General features: G+C 49.9%; 25 non-coding genes across 25 annotated transcripts; 5 read left to right on the top strand and 20 right to left on the bottom strand.

Moving 5' to 3' along the window:
- Positions 1–22: 22 nt before the first annotated feature.
- On the bottom strand, positions 23–186 carry LOC135032949 (U1 spliceosomal RNA). Its single transcript, XR_010228411.1, has one exon. It is a non-coding gene; the product is annotated as a U1 spliceosomal RNA (small nuclear RNA).
- A 674-nt stretch (positions 187–860) lies between these two features.
- LOC135032851 (U1 spliceosomal RNA) lies at positions 861–1,023 on the bottom strand. Its single transcript, XR_010228328.1, has one exon. It is a non-coding gene; the product is annotated as a U1 spliceosomal RNA (small nuclear RNA).
- Positions 1,024–1,172: 149 nt separating this feature from the next.
- Positions 1,173–1,337, bottom strand: LOC135032871 (U1 spliceosomal RNA). The gene has a single exon (XR_010228344.1). It is a non-coding gene; the product is annotated as a U1 spliceosomal RNA (small nuclear RNA).
- Positions 1,338–2,008: 671 nt separating this feature from the next.
- On the bottom strand, positions 2,009–2,171 carry LOC135032889 (U1 spliceosomal RNA). Its single transcript, XR_010228361.1, has one exon. It is a non-coding gene; the product is annotated as a U1 spliceosomal RNA (small nuclear RNA).
- Positions 2,172–2,323: 152 nt separating this feature from the next.
- Positions 2,324–2,487, bottom strand: LOC135032823 (U1 spliceosomal RNA). Its single transcript, XR_010228302.1, has one exon. It is a non-coding gene; the product is annotated as a U1 spliceosomal RNA (small nuclear RNA).
- Positions 2,488–3,161: 674 nt separating this feature from the next.
- LOC135032837 (U1 spliceosomal RNA) lies at positions 3,162–3,324 on the bottom strand. Its single transcript, XR_010228316.1, has one exon. It is a non-coding gene; the product is annotated as a U1 spliceosomal RNA (small nuclear RNA).
- Positions 3,325–3,476: 152 nt separating this feature from the next.
- Positions 3,477–3,640, bottom strand: LOC135032948 (U1 spliceosomal RNA). Its single transcript, XR_010228410.1, has one exon. It is a non-coding gene; the product is annotated as a U1 spliceosomal RNA (small nuclear RNA).
- A 674-nt stretch (positions 3,641–4,314) lies between these two features.
- LOC135032879 (U1 spliceosomal RNA) lies at positions 4,315–4,477 on the bottom strand. Its single transcript, XR_010228352.1, has one exon. It is a non-coding gene; the product is annotated as a U1 spliceosomal RNA (small nuclear RNA).
- A 152-nt stretch (positions 4,478–4,629) lies between these two features.
- On the bottom strand, positions 4,630–4,793 carry LOC135032947 (U1 spliceosomal RNA). Its single transcript, XR_010228409.1, has one exon. It is a non-coding gene; the product is annotated as a U1 spliceosomal RNA (small nuclear RNA).
- A 674-nt stretch (positions 4,794–5,467) lies between these two features.
- On the bottom strand, positions 5,468–5,630 carry LOC135032850 (U1 spliceosomal RNA). Its single transcript, XR_010228327.1, has one exon. It is a non-coding gene; the product is annotated as a U1 spliceosomal RNA (small nuclear RNA).
- A 149-nt stretch (positions 5,631–5,779) lies between these two features.
- On the bottom strand, positions 5,780–5,944 carry LOC135032869 (U1 spliceosomal RNA). Its single transcript, XR_010228343.1, has one exon. It is a non-coding gene; the product is annotated as a U1 spliceosomal RNA (small nuclear RNA).
- Positions 5,945–6,614: 670 nt separating this feature from the next.
- On the bottom strand, positions 6,615–6,777 carry LOC135032833 (U1 spliceosomal RNA). Its single transcript, XR_010228312.1, has one exon. It is a non-coding gene; the product is annotated as a U1 spliceosomal RNA (small nuclear RNA).
- Positions 6,778–6,929: 152 nt separating this feature from the next.
- Positions 6,930–7,093, bottom strand: LOC135032951 (U1 spliceosomal RNA). Its single transcript, XR_010228413.1, has one exon. It is a non-coding gene; the product is annotated as a U1 spliceosomal RNA (small nuclear RNA).
- A 972-nt stretch (positions 7,094–8,065) lies between these two features.
- LOC135032920 (U1 spliceosomal RNA) lies at positions 8,066–8,229 on the bottom strand. The gene has a single exon (XR_010228384.1). It is a non-coding gene; the product is annotated as a U1 spliceosomal RNA (small nuclear RNA).
- Positions 8,230–8,903: 674 nt separating this feature from the next.
- Positions 8,904–9,066, bottom strand: LOC135032908 (U1 spliceosomal RNA). Its single transcript, XR_010228373.1, has one exon. It is a non-coding gene; the product is annotated as a U1 spliceosomal RNA (small nuclear RNA).
- A 152-nt stretch (positions 9,067–9,218) lies between these two features.
- On the bottom strand, positions 9,219–9,382 carry LOC135032937 (U1 spliceosomal RNA). Its single transcript, XR_010228400.1, has one exon. It is a non-coding gene; the product is annotated as a U1 spliceosomal RNA (small nuclear RNA).
- Positions 9,383–10,053: 671 nt separating this feature from the next.
- LOC135032832 (U1 spliceosomal RNA) lies at positions 10,054–10,216 on the bottom strand. The gene has a single exon (XR_010228311.1). It is a non-coding gene; the product is annotated as a U1 spliceosomal RNA (small nuclear RNA).
- Positions 10,217–10,368: 152 nt separating this feature from the next.
- Positions 10,369–10,532, bottom strand: LOC135032848 (U1 spliceosomal RNA). The gene has a single exon (XR_010228325.1). It is a non-coding gene; the product is annotated as a U1 spliceosomal RNA (small nuclear RNA).
- A 674-nt stretch (positions 10,533–11,206) lies between these two features.
- On the bottom strand, positions 11,207–11,369 carry LOC135032886 (U1 spliceosomal RNA). The gene has a single exon (XR_010228358.1). It is a non-coding gene; the product is annotated as a U1 spliceosomal RNA (small nuclear RNA).
- A 152-nt stretch (positions 11,370–11,521) lies between these two features.
- Positions 11,522–11,685, bottom strand: LOC135032934 (U1 spliceosomal RNA). Its single transcript, XR_010228397.1, has one exon. It is a non-coding gene; the product is annotated as a U1 spliceosomal RNA (small nuclear RNA).
- A 144-nt stretch (positions 11,686–11,829) lies between these two features.
- On the top strand, positions 11,830–11,945 carry LOC135032914 (U5 spliceosomal RNA). Its single transcript, XR_010228378.1, has one exon. It is a non-coding gene; the product is annotated as a U5 spliceosomal RNA (small nuclear RNA).
- Positions 11,946–12,257: 312 nt separating this feature from the next.
- LOC135032836 (U1 spliceosomal RNA) lies at positions 12,258–12,421 on the top strand. The gene has a single exon (XR_010228315.1). It is a non-coding gene; the product is annotated as a U1 spliceosomal RNA (small nuclear RNA).
- A 151-nt stretch (positions 12,422–12,572) lies between these two features.
- On the top strand, positions 12,573–12,735 carry LOC135032831 (U1 spliceosomal RNA). The gene has a single exon (XR_010228309.1). It is a non-coding gene; the product is annotated as a U1 spliceosomal RNA (small nuclear RNA).
- A 671-nt stretch (positions 12,736–13,406) lies between these two features.
- Positions 13,407–13,570, top strand: LOC135032936 (U1 spliceosomal RNA). Its single transcript, XR_010228399.1, has one exon. It is a non-coding gene; the product is annotated as a U1 spliceosomal RNA (small nuclear RNA).
- A 152-nt stretch (positions 13,571–13,722) lies between these two features.
- On the top strand, positions 13,723–13,885 carry LOC135032905 (U1 spliceosomal RNA). Its single transcript, XR_010228371.1, has one exon. It is a non-coding gene; the product is annotated as a U1 spliceosomal RNA (small nuclear RNA).
- The last annotated feature ends 580 nt before the right edge of the window (positions 13,886–14,465 follow it).

The following is a 14,465-nucleotide window of genomic DNA, read 5'->3' as shown; positions in this document are numbered from 1 at the left end:
TCTGACTTTTACCAGAGCTGACCAGAGGAAAGCACAAACACAGTCCACCACTACCACAAATAATGCAGTCGAGTTTCCCACATTTGGGGAAATCACAGGGGTCAGCATACCCAGAGTGCAATGAATGAACCGCACCCTGGGAGAACAATCTTCATAACAATGGTATCTCCTATGCAAAATAAGTATGATTTGGGATATGGCTGGGGAGGGCCGCTGCTCAGGCACATCTCTGTCAAGTAAAGGAGATTCAACTGAGGCAGCACAAGGGAACTCTCATCTGGGGACAACAACTGCAGGGAGAACACATATTTTCAGATGAACATGGGAGGGCAGAAGGCTGCCTAATACTGAAGCACCCCCAAACAACAAACCAAATGCAACAACTAGTGCAAGCATTCCTGGGGGAAGGCCTGCAGCAGATAGATTTGCATATGGTGATGTCATCCAAGCAGTGGGTCAAAGTTGGCTTCAACCCTCGTCTGCATATGAAAAGAGAAAAGGGGCGTGCAGGGCATGGTGGCCTTTTGCAGCACTTGGCTGACCCCTAGTTTGCATTAAACACCTCCACCCTCCTTCGGTGTGGGGCTCATGTTGGCTATGCCCCAGCCCCTGAAGCATTCAAGCTGATTTCTTGCAGCAGCTGGGCACTGTAACAGCTCCAGAGCTGCTCTGTAAGGCAAGTAAAAGGGTGTGGGCCCTGCAGCACTACCTGTAGTTCGCATTGTGCGTTGGAAGGCACAAAGTAAGCAGAAAGGAGGAGAAGTCAGGATAGTGCGCAAGGGCATAGAAGGGAGCGGCTCAAGAAAAGAGAAGTGGAAACAGACAGCAAACTAGGCTGGAGAGAGACCTGAGACAAAGAGATCTGAATTATACGAGACCTGACCAGGGGAAACACAAATTATGCAGTCAAGTTTCCCACATTTGGGGAAATCGCAGGGGCAGCACACCCAGAGTGCAATGGGTGAGCCTTGCCCTGGGAGAAGCACCTTCATGATCATAGTATCTCACCTGGCAGGTAAGTAGGAGTTGGGCTAGAGCTGGGGAGGGTCGCTGCTCGGGCACCCCCCTGTCAAGTGAAGGAGATCCAACTGAGGCAGCACAAGGAAACTCTCGAAAGAAGAACAAGGCTAGAGGAAGATCTGAAACAAAGAAATCTGACTTTTACCAGAGATCAGAGGAAAACACAAACACAGTCCCCCACTACCAACAAATAAAGCAGTCACGTTTCCCACATTTGGGGAAATCACAGGGGTCAGCATACCCAGAATGCAATGAATGAACCTCACCCTGGGAGAGTAATCTTCATGACCATGGTATCTCCTATGCAAAATAAGTATGATTTGGGATAGGGCTGGGGAGGGCCGCTGCTCATGCACATCTCTGTCAAGTAAAGGAGATTCAACTGAGGCAGCACAAGGGAACTCTCATCTGGGGACAACAACTGCAGGGAGAACACATATTTTCAGATGAACATGGGAGGGCAGAAGGCTGCCTAATACTGAAGCACCCCCAAACAACAAACCAAATGCAACAACTAGTGCAAGCATTCCTGGGGGAAGTTCTGCAGAAGACGGATTTGCATACGGTGATGTCATCCAAGCAGTGGGTCAAAGTTGGCTTCAACCCTCATCTGCATATGAAAAGAGAAAAGGGGCGTGCAGGGCATGGCGGCCTTTTGCGGTGCTTGGATGACCCCTAGTTCGCATTAAACACCTCCACCCTCCTTCGGTGTGGGGCTCATGTTGACTATGCCCCAGCCCCTGAAGCATTCAAGCTGATTTCTTGCAGCAGCTGGGCACTGTAACAGCTCCAGAGCTGCTCTGTAAGGCAAATAAAAGGGTGTGGGCCCTGCAGCACTACCTGTAGTTCGCATTGTGCGTTGGAAGGCACAAAGTAAGCAGACGGGAGAAGTCAGGATAGTGCGCAAGGGCATAGAAGGGAGCGGCTCAAGAAAAGAGAAGTGGAAACAGACAGCAAACTAGGCTGGAGAGAGACCTGAGACAAAGAGATCTGAATTATACGAGAGCCGACCAGGGGAAACACAAATTATGCAGTCAAGTTTCCCACATTTGGGGAAATCGCAGGGGCAGCACAGCCAGAGTGCAATGGGTGAGCCTTGCCCTGGGAGAAGCACCTTCAAGATCATAGTATCTCACCTGGCAGGTAAATAGGAGTTGGGCTAGAGCTGGGGAGGGTCGCTGCTCGGGCACCCCCCTGTCAAGTGAAGGAGATCCAACTGAGGCAGCACAATGGAACTCTCGAAAGAAGAACAAGGCTAGAGGAAGATCTGAGACAAAGAAATCTGACTTTTACCAGAGCTGACCAGCGGAAAACACAAACACAGTCCCCCACTACCACAAATAATGCAGGCGAGTTTCCCACATTTGGGGAAATCACAGGGGTCAGCATACCCAGAATGCAATGAATGAACCTCACCCTGGGTGAACAATCTTCATGACCATGGTGTCTCCTATGCAAAATAAGTATGATTTGGGATAGGGCTGGGGAGGGCCGCTGCTCAGGCACATCTCTGTCAAGTAAAGGAAATTCAACTGAGGCAGCACAAGGGAACTCTCATCTGGGGACAACAACTGCAGGGAGAACACATATTTTCAGATGAACATGGGAGGGCAGAAGGCTGCCTAATACTGAAGCACCCCCAAACAACAAACCAAATGCAACAACTAGTGCAAGCATTCCTGGGGGAAGGCCTGCAGCAGATGGATTTGCATATGGTGATGTTATCCAAGCAGTGGGTCAAAGTTGGCTTCAACCCTCATCTGCATATGAAAAGAGAAAAGGGGCGTGCAGGGCATGGCGGCCTTTTGCGCTGCTTGGATGACCCCTAGATCGCATTAAACACCCCCACCCTCCTTTGGTGTGGGGCTCATGTTGGCCATGCCCCATCCCATGAAGCATTCAAGCTGATTTCTTGCAGCAGCTGGGCACTGTAACAGCTCCAGAGCTGCTCTGTAAGGCAAGTAAAAGGGTGTGGGCCCTGCAGCACTACCTGTAGTTTGCATTGTGCATTGGAAGGCACAAAGTAAGCAGACGGGAGGAGAAGTCAGGATAGTGCACAAGGGTATAGAAGGGAGGGGCTCAAGAAAAGAGAAGTGGAAACAGACAGCAAACTAGGCTGGAGAGAGACCTGAGACAAAGAGATCTGAATTATACGAGAGCCGACCAGGGGAAACACAAATTATGCAGTCAAGTTTCCCACATTTGGGGAAATTGCAGGGGCAGCACACCCAGAGTGCAATGGGTGAGCCTTGCCCTGGGAGAAGCACCTTCATGATCATAGTATCTCACCTGGCAGGTAAGTAGGAGTTGGGCTAGAGCTGGGGAGGGTCGCTGCTCGGGCACCCCCCTGTCAAGTGAAGGAGATCCAACTGAGGCAGCACAAAGGAACTCTCGAAAGAAGAACAAGGCTAGAGGAAGATCTGAGACAAAGAAATCTGACTTTTACCAGAGCTGACCAGAGGAAAGCACAAACACAGTCCACCACTACCACAAATAATGCAGTCGAGTTTCCCACATTTGGGGAAATCACAGGGGTCAGCATACCCAGAGTGCAATGAATGAACCGCACCCTGGGAGAACAATCTTCATAACAATGGTATCTCCTATGCAAAATAAGTATGATTTGGGATATGGCTGGGGAGGGCCGCTGCTCAGGCACATCTCTGTCAAGTAAAGGAGATTCAACTGAGGCAGCACAAGGGAACTCTCATCTGGGGACAACAACTGCAGGGAGAACACATATTTTCAGATGAACATGGGAGGGCAGAAGGCTGCCTAATACTGAAGCACCCCCAAACAACAAACCAAATGCAACAACTAGTGCAAGCATTCCTGGGGGAAGGCCTGCAGCAGATAGATTTGCATATGGTGATGTCATCCAAGCAGTGGGTCAAAGTTGGCTTCAACCCTCGTCTGCATATGAAAAGAGAAAAGGGGCGTGCAGGGCATGGTGGCCTTTTGCGGCACTTGGCTGACCCCTAGTTTGCATTAAACACCTCCACCCTCCTTCGGTGTGGGGCTCATGTTGGCTATGCCCCAGCCCCTGAAGCATTCAAGCTGATTTCTTGCAGCAGCTGGGCACTGTAACAGCTCCAGAGCTGCTCTGTAAGGCAAGTAAAAGGGTGTGGGCCCTGCAGCACTACCTGTAGTTCGCATTGTGCGTTGGAAGGCACAAAGTAAGCAGAAAGGAGGAGAAGTCAGGATAGTGCGCAAGGGCATAGAAGGGAGCGGCTCAAGAAAAGAGAAGTGGAAACAGACAGCAAACTAGGCTGGAGAGAGACCTGAGACAAAGATATCTGAATTATACGAGACCTGACCAGGGGAAACACAAATTATGCAGTCAAGTTTCCCACATTTGGGGAAATCGCAGGAGCAGCACACCCAGAGTGCAATGGGTGAGCCTTGCCCTTGGAGAAGCACCTTCATGATCATAGTATCTCACCTGGCAGGTAAGTAGGAGTTGGGCTAGAGCTGGGGAGGGTCGCTGCTCGGGCACCCCCCTGTCAAGTGAAGGAGATCCAACTGAGGCAGCACAAAGGAACTCTCGAAAGAAGAACAAGGCTAGAGGAAGATCTGAGACAAAGAAATCTGACTTTTACCAGAGCTGACCAGAGGAAAGCACAAACACAGTCCACCACTACCACAAATAATGCAGTCGAGTTTCCCACATTTGGGGAAATCACAGGGGTCAGCATACCCAGAGTGCAATGAATGAACCGCACCCTGGGAGAACAATCTTCATAACAATGGTATCTCCTATGCAAAATAAGTATGATTTGGGATATGGCTGGGGAGGGCCGCTGCTCAGGCACATCTCTGTCAAGTAAAGGAGATTCAACTGAGGCAGCACAAGGGAACTCTCATCTGGGGACAACAACTGCAGGGAGAACACATATTTTCAGATGAACATGGGAGGGCAGAAGGCTGCCTAATACTGAAGCACCCCCAAACAACAAACCAAATGCAACAACTAGTGCAAGCATTCCTGGGGGAAGGCCTGCAGCAGATAGATTTGCATATGGTGATGTCATCCAAGCAGTGGGTCAAAGTTGGCTTCAACCCTCGTCTGCATATGAAAAGAGAAAAGGGGCGTGCAGGGCATGGTGGCCTTTTGCAGCACTTGGCTGACCCCTAGTTTGCATTAAACACCTCCACCCTCCTTCGGTGTGGGGCTCATGTTGGCTATGCCCCAGCCCCTGAAGCATTCAAGCTGATTTCTTGCAGCAGCTGGGCACTGTAACAGCTCCAGAGCTGCTCTGTAAGGCAAGTAAAAGGGTGTGGGCCCTGCAGCACTACCTGTAGTTCGCATTGTGCGTTGGAAGGCACAAAGTAAGCAGAAAGGAGGAGAAGTCAGGATAGTGCGCAAGGGCATAGAAGGGAGCGGCTCAAGAAAAGAGAAGTGGAAACAGACAGCAAACTAGGCTGGAGAGAGACCTGAGACAAAGAGATCTGAATTATACGAGACCTGACCAGGGGAAACACAAATTATGCAGTCAAGTTTCCCACATTTGGGGAAATCGCAGGGGCAGCACACCCAGAGTGCAATGGGTGAGCCTTGCCCTGGGAGAAGCACCTTCATGATCATAGTATCTCACCTGGCAGGTAAGTAGGAGTTGGGCTAGAGCTGGGGAGGGTCGCTGCTCGGGCACCCCCCTGTCAAGTGAAGGAGATCCAACTGAGGCAGCACAAGGAAACTCTCGAAAGAAGAACAAGGCTAGAGGAAGATCTGAAACAAAGAAATCTGACTTTTACCAGAGATCAGAGGAAAACACAAACACAGTCCCCCACTACCAACAAATAAAGCAGTCACGTTTCCCACATTTGGGGAAATCACAGGGGTCAGCATACCCAGAATGCAATGAATGAACCTCACCCTGGGAGAGTAATCTTCATGACCATGGTATCTCCTATGCAAAATAAGTATGATTTGGGATAGGGCTGGGGAGGGCCGCTGCTCATGCACATCTCTGTCAAGTAAAGGAGATTCAACTGAGGCAGCACAAGGGAACTCTCATCTGGGGACAACAACTGCAGGGAGAACACATATTTTCAGATGAACATGGGAGGGCAGAAGGCTGCCTAATACTGAAGCACCCCCAAACAACAAACCAAATGCAACAACTAGTGCAAGCATTCCTGGGGGAAGTTCTGCAGAAGACGGATTTGCATACGGTGATGTCATCCAAGCAGTGGGTCAAAGTTGGCTTCAACCCTCATCTGCATATGAAAAGAGAAAAGGGGCGTGCAGGGCATGGCGGCCTTTTGCGGTGCTTGGATGACCCCTAGTTCGCATTAAACACCCCACCCTCCTTTGGTGTGGGGCTCATGTTGGCCATGCCCCATCCCCTGAAGCATTCAAGCTGATTTATTGCAGCAGCTGGGCACTGTAACAGCTCCAGAGCAGCTCTGAACGGCAAGTAAAAGGGTGTGGGCCCTGCAGCACTACCTGTAGTTTGCATTGTGCATTGGAAGGCACAAAGTAAGCAGACGGGAGAAGTCAGGATAGTGCGCAAGGGCATAGAAGGGAGCGGCTCAAGAAAAGAGAAGTTGAAACAGACAGCAAACTAGGCTGGAGAGAGACCTGAGACAAAGAGATCTGAATTATACGAGAGCCGACCAGGGGAAACACAAATTATGCAGTCAAGTTTCCCACATTTGGGGAAATCGCAGGAGCAGCACACCCAGAGTGCAATGGGTGAGCCTTGCCCTGGGAGAAGCACCTACATGATCATAGTATCTCACCTGCCAGGTAAGTAGAAGTTGGGCTAGAGCTGGGGAGGGTCGCTGCTCGGGTACCCCCCTGTCAAGTGAAGGAGATCCAACTGAGGCAGCACAAGGGAACTCTCGAAAGAAGAACAAGGCTAAAGGAAGATCTGAGACAAAGAAATCTGACTTTTACCAGAGCTGACCAGAGGAAAGCACAAACACAGTCCCCCACTACCACAAATAAAGCAGTCGAGTTTCCCACATTAGGGGAAATCACAGGGGTCAGCATACCCAGAATGCAATGAATGAACCTCACCGTGGGAGAACAATCTTCATGACCATGGTATCTCCTATGCAAAATAAGTATGATTTGGGATAGGGCTGGGGAGGGCCGCTGCTCAGGCACATCTCTGTCAAGTAAAGGAGATTCAACTGAGGCAGCACAAGGGAACTCTCATCTGGGGACAACAACTGCAGGGAGAACACATATTTTCAGATGAACATGGGAGGGCAGAAGGCTGCCTAATACTGAAGCACCCCCAAACAACAAACCAAATGCATCAACTAGTGCAAGCATTCCTGGGGGAAGGCCTGCAGCAGATGGATTTGCATACGGTGATGTCATCCAAGCAGTGGGTCAAAGTTGGCTTCAACCCTCGTCTGCATATGAAAAGAGAAAAGGGGCGTGCAGGGCATGGCGGCCTTTTGCGGCGCTTGGATGACCCCTAGTTCGCATTAAACACCTCCACCCTCCTTCGGTGTGGGGCTCATGTTGGCTATGCCCCAGCCCCTGAAGCATTCAAGCTGATTTCTTGCAGCAGCTGGGCACTGTAACAGCTCCAGAGCTGCTCTGTACGGCAAGTAAAAGGGTGTGGGCCCTGCAGCACTACCTGTAGTTTGCATTGTGCATTGGAAGGCACAAAGTAAGCAGACAGGAGGAGAAGTCAGGATAGTGCACAAGGGTATAAAAGGGAGGGGCTCATGAAAAAAGAAGTGGAAACAGACAGCAAACTAGGCTGGAGAGAGACCTGAGACAAAGAGATCTGAATTATACGAGAGCCGACCAGGGGAAACACAAATTATGCAGTCAAGCTTCCCACATTTGGGGAAATCAGAGTGCAATGGGTGAGCCTTGCCCTGGGAGAAGATCCTTCATGATCATAGTATCTCACCTGGCAAGTAAGTAGGAGTTGGGCTAGAGCTGGGGAGGGTCGCTGCTCGGGCACCCCCCTGTCAAGTTAAAGAGATCCAACTGAGGCAGCACAAGGGAACTCTCGAAAGAAGAACAAGGCTAGAGGAAGATCTGAGACAAATAAATCTGACTTTTACCAGAGCTGACCAGAGGAAAGCACAAACACAGTCCCCCACTACCACAAATAATGCAGTCGAGTTTCCCATATTTGGGGAAATCACAGGGGTCAGCATACCCAGAATGCAATGAATGAACCTCACCCTGGGAGAACAATCTTCATGACCATGGTATCTCCTATGCAAAATAAGTATGATTTGGGATAGGGCTGGGGAGGGCCGCTGCTCAGGCACATCTCTGTCAAGTAAAGGAGATTCAACTGAGGCAGCACAAGGGAACTCTCATCTGGGGACAACAACTGCAGGGAGAACACATATTTTCAGATGAACATGGGAGGGCAGAAGGCTGCCTAATACTGAAGCACCCCCAAACAACAAACCAAATGCAACAACTAGTGCAAGCATTCCTGGGGGAAGGCCTGCAGCAGATGGATTTGCATACGGTGATGTCATCCAAGCAGTGGGTCAAAGTTGGCTTCAACCCTCGTCTGCATATGAAAAGAGAAAAGGGGCGTGCAGGGCATGGCGGCCTTTTGCGGTGCTTGGATGACCCCTAGTTCACATTAAACACCTCCACCCTCCTTCGGTGTGGGGCTCATGTTGGCTGTGCCCCAGCCCCTGAAGCATTCAAGCTGATTTCTTGCAGTAGCTGGGCACTGTAACAGCTCCAGAGCTGCTCTGTACGGCAAGTTAAAGGGTGTGGGCCCTACAGCACTACCTGTAGTTTGCATTGTGCATTGGAAGGCACAAAGTAAGCAGACAGGAGGAGAAGTCAGGATAGTGCACAAGGGTATAAAAGGGAGGGGCTCATGAAAAAAGAAGTGGAAACAGACAGCAAACTAGGCTGGAGAGAGACCTGAGACAAAGAGATCTGAATTATACGAGAGCCGACCAGGGGAAACACAAATTATGCAGTCAAGCTTCCCACATTTGGGGAAATCGCAGGGGCACCACACCCAGAGTGCAATGGGTGAGCCTTGCCCTGGGAGAAGATCCTTCATGATCATAGTATCTCACCTGGCAAGTAAGTAGGAGTTGGGCTAGAGCTGGGGAGGGTCGCTGCTCGGGCACCCCCCTGTCAAGTTAAAGAGATCCAACTGAGGCAGCACAAGGGAACTCTCGAAAGAAGAACAAGGCTAGAGGAAGATCTGAGACAAAGAAATCTGACTTTTACCAGAGCTGTCCAGAGGAAAGCACAAACACAGTCCCCCACTACCACAAATAATGCAGTCGAGTTTCCCACATTTGGGGAAATCACAGGGGTCAGCATACCCAGAATGCAATGAATGAACCTCACCCTGGGAGAACAATCTTCATGACCATGGTATCGCCTATGCAAAATAAGTATGATTTGGGATAGGGTTGGGGAGGGCCGCTGCTCAGGCACATCTCTGTCAAGTAAAGGAGATTCAACTGAGGCAGCACAAGGGAACTCTCATCTGGGGACAACAACTGCAGGGAGAACACATATTTTCAGATAAACATGGGAGGGCAGAAGGCTGCCTAATACTGAAGCACCCCCAAACAACAAACCAAATGCAACAACTAGTACAAGCATTCCTGGGGGAAGGCCTGCAGCAGATGGATTTGCATATAGTGATGTCATCCAAGCAGTGGGTCAAAGTTGGCTTCAACCCTCGTCTGCATATGAAAAGAGAAAAGGGGCGTGCAGGGCATGGCGGCCTTTTGCGGCGCTTGGATGACCCCTAGTTCGCATTAAACACCTCCACCCTCCTTCGGTGTGGGGCTCATGTTGGCTATGCCCCAGCCCCTGAAGCATTCAAGCTGATTTCTTGCAGCAGCTGGGCACTGTAACAGCTCCAGAGCTGCTCTGAACAGCAAGTAAAAGGGTGTGGGCCCTGCAGCACTACCTGTAGTTTGCATTGTGCATTGGAAGGCACAAAGTAAGCAGACGGGAGAAGTCAGGATAGTGCGCAAGGGCATAGAAGGGAGCGGCTCAAGAAAAGAGAAGTTGAAACAGACAGCAAACTAGGCTGGAGAGAGACCTGAGACAAAGAGATCTGAATTATACGAGAGCCGACCAGGGGAAACACAAATTATGCAGTCAAGTTTCCCACATTTGGGGAAATCGCAGGAGCAGCACACCCAGAGTGCAATGGGTGAGCCTTGCCCTGGGAGAAGCACCTACATGATCATAGTATCTCACCTGCCAGGTAAGTAGAAGTTGGGCTAGAGCTGGGGAGGGTCGCTGCTCGGGTACCCCCCTGTCAAGTGAAGGAGATTCAACTGAGGCAGCACAAGGGAACTCTCGAAAGAAGAACAAGGCTAGAGGAAGATCTGAGACAAATAAATCTGACTTTTACCAGAGCTGACCAGAGGAAAGCACAAACACAGTCCCCCACTACCACAAATAATGCAGTCGAGTTTCCCACATTTGGGGAAATCACAGGGGTCAGCATACCCAGAATGCAATGAATGAACCTCACCCTGGGAGAACAATCTTCATGACCATGGTATCTCCTATGCAAAATAAGTATGATTTGGGATAGGGCTGGGGAGGGCCGCTGCTCAGGCACATCTCTGTCAAGTAAAGGAGATTCAACTGAGGCAGCACAAGGGAACTCTCATCTGGGGACAACAACTGCAGGGAGAACACATATTTTCAGATGAACATGGGAGGGCAGAAGGCTGCCTAATAATGAAGCACCCCCAAACAACAAACCAAATGCAACAACTAGTGCAAGCATTCCTGGGGGAAGGCCTGCAGCAGATGGATTTGCATACGGTGATGTCATCCAAGCAGTGGGTCAAAGTTGGCTTCAACCCTCGTCTGCATATGAAAAGAGAAAAGGGGCGTGCAGGGCATAGCGGCCTTTTGCGGCGCTTGGATGACCCCTAGTTCGCATTAAACACCTCCACCCTCCTTCGGTGTGGGGCTCATGTTGGCTATGCCCCAGCCCCTGAAGCATTCAAGCTGATTTCTTGCAGCAGCTGGGCACTGTAACAGCTCCAGAGCTGCTCTGTACGGCAAGTAAAAGGGAGTGGGCCCTGCAGCACTACCTGTAGTTTGCATTGTGCATTGGAAGGCACAAAATAAGCAGACAAGAGGAGAAGTCAGGATAGTGCACAAGGGTATAAAAGGGAGGGGCTCATGAAAAAAGAAGTGGAAACAGACAGCAAACTAGGCTGGAGAGAGACCTGAGACAAAGAGATCTGAATTATACGAGAGCCGACCAGGGGAAACACAAATTATGCAGTCAAGCTTCCCACATTTGGGGAAATCGCAGGGGCACCACACCCAGAGTGCAATGGGTGAGCCTTGCCCTGGGAGAAGCACCTTCATGATCATAGTATCTCACCTGGCAGGTAAGTAGGAGTTGGGCTAGAGCTGGGGAGGGTCGCTACTCGGGCACCCCCCTGTCAAGTGAAAGAGATCCAACTGAGGCAGCACAAGGGAACTCTCGAAAGAAGAACAAGGCTAGAGGAAGATCTGAGACAAATAAATCTGACTTTTACCAGAGCTGACTAGAGGAAAGCACAAACACAGTCCCCCACTACCACAAATAATGCAGTCGAGTTTCCCACATTTGGGGAAATCACAGGGGTCAGCATACCCAGAATGCAATGAATGAACCTCACCCTGGGAGAACAATCTTCATGACCATGGTATCGCCTATGCAAAATAAGTATGATTTGGGATAAGGCTGGGGAGGGCCGCTGCTCAGGCACATCTCTGTCAAGTAAAGGAGATTCAGCTGAGGCAGCACAAGGGAACTCTCATCTGGGGACAACAACTGCAGGGAGAACACATATTTTCAGATAAAAATCTTGGTCATGCTCTGGTTTCTCTTCAGAACGAACAAATCTTTCGCCTCTTACTAAAGATTTCCGTGGAGAGGAGCAAAACCGAGTTTTATCTCAATTTTTGCATGCCCCATCTTTTTGGGGTTTCTTTTACCGGTTTAAAGATAGAATGAGTGTGCTTTAATGTAAGCTCATTTGCATAGAAATGACAGTAAATGTTTATTTATGTTCAAACAGAACTTTCTTGACCATGCTACTTGCTTTAAAGATCTGGGAGCACATGGAATACAGTACAAACCATGCTTATAGCAAGGAGAAGCCAGGTGAGAAATCTGCTTTCTTTCAAATTGGGCGCTCACTTTGATCTGAATGAGGACTGCTGGCATTTTTTTTTTGTTCATTAAAGTAATCCAAAACTGGGATTGATATTTTAGCCCTCCCCAGCCCTATCCCAAATCATACTTATTTTGCATAGGAGATACCATGGTCATGAAGATTGTTCTCCCAGGGTGAGGTTCATTCATTGCATTCTGGGTATGCTGACCCCTGTGATTTCCCCAAATGTGGGAAACTCGACTGCATTATTTGTGGTAGTGGGGGACTGTGTTTGTGCTTTCCTCTGGTCAGCTCTGGTAAAAGTCAGATTTATTGTCTCAGATCTTCCTCTAGCCTTGTTCTTCTTTCGAGAGTTCCCTTGTGCTGCCTCAGTTGAATCTCCTTCACTTGACAGGGGGGTACCCGAGCAGCGACCCTCCCCAGCTCTAGCCCAACTTCTACTTACCTGGCAGGTGAGATACTATGATCATGTAGGTGCTTCTCCCAGGGCAAGGCTCACCCATTGCACTCTGGGTGTGCTGCTCCTGCGATTTCCCCAAATGTGGGAAACTTGACTGCATAATTTGTGTTTCCCCTGGTCGGCTCTCGTATAATTCAGATCTCTTTGTCTCAGGTCTCTCTCCAGCCTAGTTTGCTGTCTGTTTCAACTTCTCTTTTCTTGAGCCGCTCCCTTCTATGCCCTTGCGCACTATCCTGACTTCTCCCGTCTGCTTACTTTGTGCCTTCCAATGCACAATGCAAACTACAGGTAGTGCTGCAGGGCCCACACCCTTTTACTTGCCGTTCAGAGCAGCTCTGGAGCTGTTACAGTGCCCAGCTGCTGCAAGAAATCAGCTTGAATGCTTCAGGGGCTGGGGCATAGCCAACATGAGCCCCACACCGAAGGAGGGTGGAGGTGTTTAATGCGAACTAGGGGTCATCCAAGCGCCGCAAAAGGCCGCCATGCCCTGCACGCCCCTTTTCTCTTTTCATATGCAGACGAGGGTTGAAGCCAACTTTGACCCACTGCTTGGATGACATCACTATATGCAAATCCATCTGCTGCAGGCCTTCCCCCAGGAATGCTTGTACTAGTTGTTGCATTTGGTTTGTTGTTTGGGGGTGCTTCAGTATTAGGCAGCCTTCTGCCCTCCCATGTTTATCTGAAAATATGTGTTCTCCCTGCAGTTGTTGTCCCCAGATGAGAGTTCCCTTGTGCTGCCTCAGTTGAATCTCCTTTACTTGACAGAGATGTGCCTGAGCAGCGGCCCTCCCCAACCCTATCCCAAATCATACTTATTTTGCATAGGCGATACCATGGTCATGAAGATTGTTCTCCCAGGGTGAGGTTCATTCATTGCATTCTGGGTATGCTGACCCCTGTGATTTCCCCAAATGTGGGAAACTCGACTGCATTATTTGTGGTAGTGGGGGACTGTGTTTGTGCTTTCCTCTGGACAGCTCTGGTAAAAGTCAGATTTCTTTGTCTCAGATCTTCCTCTAGCCTTGTTCTTCTTTCGAGAGTTCCCTTGTGCTGCCTCAGTTGGATCTCTTTAACTTGACAGGGGGGTGCCCGAGCAGCGACCCTCCCCAGCTCTAGCCCAACTCCTACTTACTTGCCAGGTGAGATACTATGATCATGAAGGATCTTCTCCCAGGGCAAGGCTCACCCATTGCACTCTGGGTGTGGTGCCCCTGCGATTTCCCCAAATGTGGGAAGCTTGACTGCATAATTTGTGTTTCCCCTGGTCGGCTCTCGTATAATTCAGATCTCTTTGTCTCAGGTCTCTCTCCAGCCTAGTTTGCTGTCTGTTTCCACTTCTTTTTTCATGAGCCCCTCCCTTTTATACCCTTGTGCACTATCCTGACTTCTCCTCCTGTCTGCTTACTTTGTGCCTTCCAATGCACAATGCAAACTACAGGTAGTGCTGTAGGGCCCACACCCTTTAACTTGCCGTACAGAGCAGCTCTGGAGCTGTTACAGTGCCCAGCTACTGCAAGAAATCAGCTTGAATGCTTCAGGGGCTGGGGCACAGCCAACATGAGCCCCACACCGAAGGAGGGTGGAGGTGTTTAATGTGAACTAGGGGTCATCCAAGCACCGCAAAAGGCCGCCATGCCCTGCACGCCCCTTTTCTCTTTTCATATGCAGACGAGGGTTGAAGCCAACTTTGACCCACTGCTTGGATGACATCACCGTATGCAAATCCATCTGCTGCAGGCCTTCCCCCAGGAATGCTTGCACTAGTTGTTGCATTTGGTTTGTTGTTTGGGGGTGCTTCAGTATTAGGCAGCCTTCTGCCCTCCCATGTTCATCTGAAAATATGTGTTCTCCCTGCAGTTGTTGTCCC

The sequence above is a fragment of the Pseudophryne corroboree genome, unplaced genomic scaffold (assembly GCF_028390025.1).
Source record: "Pseudophryne corroboree isolate aPseCor3 unplaced genomic scaffold, aPseCor3.hap2 scaffold_555, whole genome shotgun sequence".
In the NCBI taxonomy this organism is placed as follows: Eukaryota; Metazoa; Chordata; class Amphibia; order Anura; family Myobatrachidae; genus Pseudophryne; species Pseudophryne corroboree.
This window is presented reverse-complemented; position numbering and strand designations above follow the sequence as displayed.